This window comes from Lepisma saccharinum, chromosome 12 (genome assembly GCF_977018435.1).
Source record: "Lepisma saccharinum chromosome 12, izLepSacc3.1, whole genome shotgun sequence".
Classification (NCBI taxonomy): Eukaryota; Metazoa; Arthropoda; class Insecta; order Zygentoma; family Lepismatidae; genus Lepisma; species Lepisma saccharinum.
This window is the reverse complement of record NC_139240.1, coordinates 68,246,485-68,252,484: the sequence shown is the minus strand read 5'-3', so window position 1 is coordinate 68,252,484 and position 6,000 is coordinate 68,246,485. Positions and strand designations below refer to the sequence as shown.

At 39.2% G+C, this 6,000-nt stretch overlaps 1 protein-coding gene across 1 annotated transcript in view; it reads left to right on the top strand.

The window, feature by feature from the left end:
- The first annotated feature begins 277 nt into the window (after positions 1–277).
- Positions 278–6,000, top strand: part of f (espin protein forked) — a 438,384-nt gene continuing 432,661 nt past the window's right edge. Inside the window, exon 1 of the mRNA XM_083132567.1 lies at positions 278–475. The gene's annotated coding sequence lies outside the window, so the exon portion shown is untranslated. The remainder of the gene's footprint in view (positions 476–6,000) is intronic.

Sequence of the window (6,000 nt, the reverse complement as noted above, 5' to 3'; positions counted from 1 at the left end):
AGAAGCTGTTCAGACTTCATCCACCCATTAACACCACAATGGAAAAGAAAGTAAAACACGACTCGCAGGGAAGATACGCAAAATTTCTCTCTCTCTCTCTCTGTACGTTTATCTTTGGTTGAATTAGAACGTGCCTCTTTCAACTGCCACTTTACCTTGAAAACAACTCGACTGAGACGTAGCAGGAAGCAGCAGCGCTCCGAGCGGCAAAGTTAGGAAACTGTGAGAACACAGCTGTGGAAGGATCATTATGGTTTGCTGTCGCGTGCGGCGAGTGTTGGCCTAGGTTTTCTGTATCACGTGAACTTCGACGTGTGCCGAAAGTGACAGTGAATTCGGGTGTTTTCGAACAGTGAAGGAGAAATTTCTGATTGCGTATCTTGATTTATTAGTAAACAAAGTGTTTGTTCTGCTAGAATTGCTTGGATAATTCCAGCGATAGTGGATAATACACGTCTAGACAATTGTCAAACAGGTGAGGCACTTTATACAAATTTCTTACAAGCAAGATCTTTAATCTTTCTCTTTGTTTAATTGTATTTTAGTTAATACCTTTTGTACATCTATAGTTGTTGATTGAATGATGAAACGAGGAAATGTATGAATTCGAACCCATAAATACAGCTAGTGTTATTTTTGGACTAGCTACAGTTATATTAGTACTACTACAGGAGGAATAACTATTGTTCATACTGAAGACCCTTCAGCATGCAGTAGTGAAAAGACAGCAACACAAATGACGTCAGTATGATAAAGATCTTGTTAAAAATGGTGCCAAATTGAAACGTGTACGCGCGTAATGTAATAATTAGTGCCCACAACTTTGCACACACAAAAAAATTGATAATCGTTAGAATTGAAGATATACTTGATACAGACAAACAAACAAGTACGAGATAAAAAAGTGTTGATACTGGTGAAAATTTGTCGAAGTACCGGGAGGGGTCTCTTGACTGGGCTGTACCCCCTGGAGAATTGTGTCGAATTTATTTTTAATTGATAGATCTCCATGTTCTATGTAACGTTAAATGAGTTTCATGACGCGGAAACAGCAAATAACGTAGATTGATCCCAAAGTACGTCCCGCTAAAGTAAAATATCGCCTATCTCGGAGTACTTTCGCCTTTTTTTTATTAGTAAAAGCAGTTGCTTGTTTAACGAACTTAACTAACAAATATGTGCAAATGATGACGTTACCTTAGCACTCAACGTAACAACGTAAAGTTATTATAAAAACCGGTAAATCTAACCCTCCTGACGATAGTTTCAATTTTCTTTTGGTTTCTTAAGTTTTCATGCTTGACTTGCTTTGTTTTACAATACATTTTGATGTAAAATAATTATCATTTATGGTCAATTTATTGACTTTTGTCCTTAATAATTTGTGTTTATGGCGGTAGGCAACGTCCCTTCTAGTGCTTTGGATTGTCGTTTTGGGTGTTATATTCACTTGCGCAAAGACTTTGGGCTGTGCTGCTTCAGGCTAAGGAAACAGAGGTACTTTGCTTCACCATAACAAATCTACGCGAGCTAAAAACAACAGAACATACATAACATAATCTTCAAAAAGCATCCACATTTTTCACTTATTAGCGGGAGTACAGAGGGTAAAGACTACCGTTCCATTTAGGGTATTAATTTGTCGGCTCATGTCCACTATCCAAATCTAACGAACTGCAAGATAGGCCTACCAGATAACAACTCACTGCAACGAATATCAAATCGATTCGCCTGTCTCGCTGTGGGAGACAACATTTGATCAAAAAGGACTTGCCGATATCTTGCAAACTAGCAAATGTGAAGCTATACAACTTTCTTAATTATTTTGGTTAACCAACCCGTCCGTCTCTGTGGGTGTAAACACTTAAAACAACCATTGACACTTTTTCAATGCTGCAATATCTCTGAAACAATTCCAGCTTTAAAGATCAAGCTTAGTTAGTTGAAAGAACTGCAAGTTTTCTACTTGACGCGATATTAATCTTTTCTATCGTTCCAATTTTCTGTTCTAATCGAAACCAATGGATACGTATAGATTTCTCAGAAACTACGATAGATGGACACATGAATCTATCTTCTATATATATAAAAATGGATGTATAAGTGTGTGTTTGTTTGTTCAGCAATAACTCTCGAACGCCTGGAGCGATTTCAACCAAACTTGGTACACGTATCACTTGCAATCTCGAAAGAAATACTGTGGGGGTAAGACACCACCGGCACCCCTATGGATGTGGGCAGGGACTGCGAACCGAATTTGAACTCGAACTGAAACATGCTCCAGTTCGACTTATAGTTCGCACTCGAACCTGAACTGAAATGTTTCGCTACATTCTGGTGCACCATAACCCTCCGTGTACTTTCAGTTTCAGTTCAGTTCCGGAATGAAACCTCACTGTGAACACTTTCGGTTCGCACCCGAACCTGAACTGAAATGTTTCGCTACATTCTGGTGCACCATAACCCTCCGTGTACTTTCAGTTTCAGTTCAGTTCCGGAATGAAACCTCACTGTGAACACTTTCGGTTCGCACCCGAACCTGAACTGAAATGTTTCGCTACATTCTGGTGCACCATAACCCTCCGTGTACTTTCAGTTTCAGTTCAGTTCCGGAATGAAACCTCACTGTGAACACTTTCGGTTCGCACCCGAACCTGAACTGAAATGTTTCGCTACATTCTGGTGCACCATAACCCTCCGTGTACTTCCAGTTTAAGTTTTGTTTCGGAATAAAACTTCGTAGTGAACAATTTGGTATTTTGGGGGCTGCCAGATCCGAATATTTGGAAATAGATAAGATCCGCTATTAAGGCAGTGTTTCTCAATTTTTTTGCCTGAGAGTCCCCCTTGACATAATTGAATATTTCTGTGTACCCCCTGAATTCTCAATATTTTATATACCTAAACATTGTATGAAATAAATGTGAAAAATGACACCAAACACGAACTCATTGCTTCCAATACGCTACATAATAATATGGATACGTAGTTATTACTTCTGAGTGGCAATATGTTTGTAATTCGTATATCTTGGTCGTGTTTGGTGTCATTTTTCATATTTTATAGCCCAGATTTCAATTATAACAATATAAATGTAATATTGTTACAACATAAAAAAATAACATTGTTGATTCAAATAGTCAGTAGGTGACTCACTAGTCACTACGTCCGTCCGGTCCAGTTTCTATTGCGTCACCACCTGTAGGAAGGGAACAGGAAGTATGTATTTTCCAACAGTGCCTTACATCGCATTGTATTCCCGTTCCCAACCAATCACGTGGCCTCCTACCCGACTGCCATGCCATCAAACTGTTTAAATCCAGGTACTATAAATAACCCTGTGCATACAATATATTAATCAAATCCACATTGGAATCGTGTTTTTCACCACAGCTGCAGCGCAATTCAAGAAACAATTCTCATATCGGCATTGTCCAAGAGTGGTGGTCATTGGTTCTGCGGTCACGAAAGAAGTTTGATCGACACACTGTCGGCTTAAACCACAATACATTTTCTTTCAATGGGTAACTGGGGAAGGCAAGTGCAATGCTCATTTTCCCCACTTTTCATTGTGGTTATTCTTGAGAGGGCGCATTTTTCCCACTTTTATTGCTAGAGCGCACTTTTCCCGGACGCATTTTTCCCGACACCGGTGGTTTTGGCTGCACCAGCCACCCAGGTAAGCGTGGAGCGGTTGTTCTCAAGTGTGAAGTTTGTAATGTCAGATTTGAGGTACAACCTTTCCTCTCCAACACTTCATGATCTCATGGTCTTGCGGACGAATGCTTTATTCCAAAAGCGTTCTGATCAGCACTTGCCAGCCTTAAACCAAGATGAAAATTCTTTCAGTTCCTCTATTAGCTCCAGTAGTGTTTACGAGTTCGTCGAGGAGGAAGGTCAATAGTCATTGTTTTTAATGTTCACATGTTTGCTGTCGTTTTTCATAATTCTCGTTTGGAAAGACATTTAAAAGATTAACATTGTAAGATTTATGTATGACCTAATTTCCTTTTTTATTCAAAATTTAAATAATAGCTGTTAAAGTGCAAATACGAGGTTACATACGAGGAGGAGGAACTCGTACTACAAAATTATGACATGTATCATTTACAATCAACCAAAGTTTGTGAAGCATATTTTTAAGTGATTTTTCTTTAATCCATGGTTATTTGTAGGTGTGAAAATATCCATCGAGGATAGATGCTTATTGCGTTTTTCATAAATTAACAGTTCATACACTATTTTATTTTAATTTTCTATTTTCAGGAATTCAGAAAACCAAACAAAATTATGTAATTACATACAAAAGAGTAAATGCCATTTTCCATGAATTGGAAAATTTGCTGCCATAGGAAAATCTAATGTGTATTAATCTTATTGATGTAGTTTTGCGCGAAAATGGACACACTTATGAAGCTAGCCACAGCTCACATAGAATTGTATCTGTTTTATTAACTACAATTTGGTTACTGTACTGTGATGTCATACGCTACTTTCAGAAATTAAAAAAGAACAAGAGTTTCCTTATCCTCTATTGTAAAAAAACAAATAACAACAAAGCTGGAACCTGCCATAGTTGCCAACCCATAAGAACTTGTTTGTTACATCTGCACATGTGTTTATGTGTGAACAAGTATGTTGAAAACTGAAAACTTTCATTCCGGGCCAAACTGGAAGTGAAAGTTCAGACCATCCATTTACAGTTCGGGTAGATATACTCCGGTTTCGTTCCAATTTTAGTTCTTGAACTGAAAATGAACAGAAGGGTTTCATTCCGGGCCGAACTAGAAGTACAACCTCAGATCATTCTAGTTACGGTTCGGACAGATATGCTCCGGTTTCATTCCAGTTTCAGTTCGAGAACTGAAAGTGAACCGAAAGGTTTCATTCTGGGCCGAACTGAAACTAAAACCCCAGAGCATTTCAGTTACGGTTCGGATAGATATATTCCGGTTTCATTCCAGTTTCAGTTCGAGAACTGAAAGTGAACCGAAAGGTTTCATTCTGGGCCGAACTGAAACTAAAACCCCAGATCATTTCAGTTACGGTTCGGACATATATATTCCGGTTCCATTCCAGTTTCAGTTCGAGAACTGAAAATGAACCGAATGGTTTCATTCCGTGCCGAACTGGATGTAAAACATCAGATCATTCCAGTTCTGGTTCGGACATATATACTCCGGTTTCATTCCAGTTTCAGTTCGAGAACTGAAAGTGAACCGCAATGTTTCATTCCGAGCCGAACTGAGACTGAAACTGAAAGTAGGTTTCAACTGCAGTCCCTGGATGTGGGTGGGAAAGGGACATAAAATAACATTCTGCTGCGTGGCATTTTCGTGTCATATCCTGCAAGTAATGCTTCCAGCAACACAGGACGGCGAAGTTGGTTGCCTACACAGAAGGTGCGATATTGCTATCCTCGAGCAATTTCAACACATATCACTTACAATCTGGAAAGAAATACTGTGGGGGTAAGACACACCTGGCACCCCTAGGGGTGGGGGTGGGAAGGGGTGACATGTAGAAATAATCGAAAACGACCCTTATTAGTGTGGAATTCATAGTTTTCAGGGTCACTAAGATGAATAGTGACACCCGAATGCCGTTCAACTCCAAGTTAATTTTACACTATACAATTCATTATTTTCCTGTCTAATAGAAGATTGGTATAAATAAATACCCGGACAACGCCGGGCAGTCAGCTAGTACTAAATAAAAGTGACACAATCGATCTTCGTTTGGTTAGTCCAACAATCGATAGTTTAACCTTCGATATGTCAGGGTTAAATAGCATCTACCTAATTTATTTTGTAGTGTGGGTATTGTGAGGTTTCAATAACTGTGTCGCTCCTTAACTTCGACTCTTGTGGATATGCAAACAAAGATGGCCAGGTTCATAATATGGAATATCATAGGGGTTTCAATATGGAGTAGTATTTCATATACCCAGTGGCGTATATAGCACCCCCGCAACCCCCGCGGTGCGGGGGCAGTAAAAAT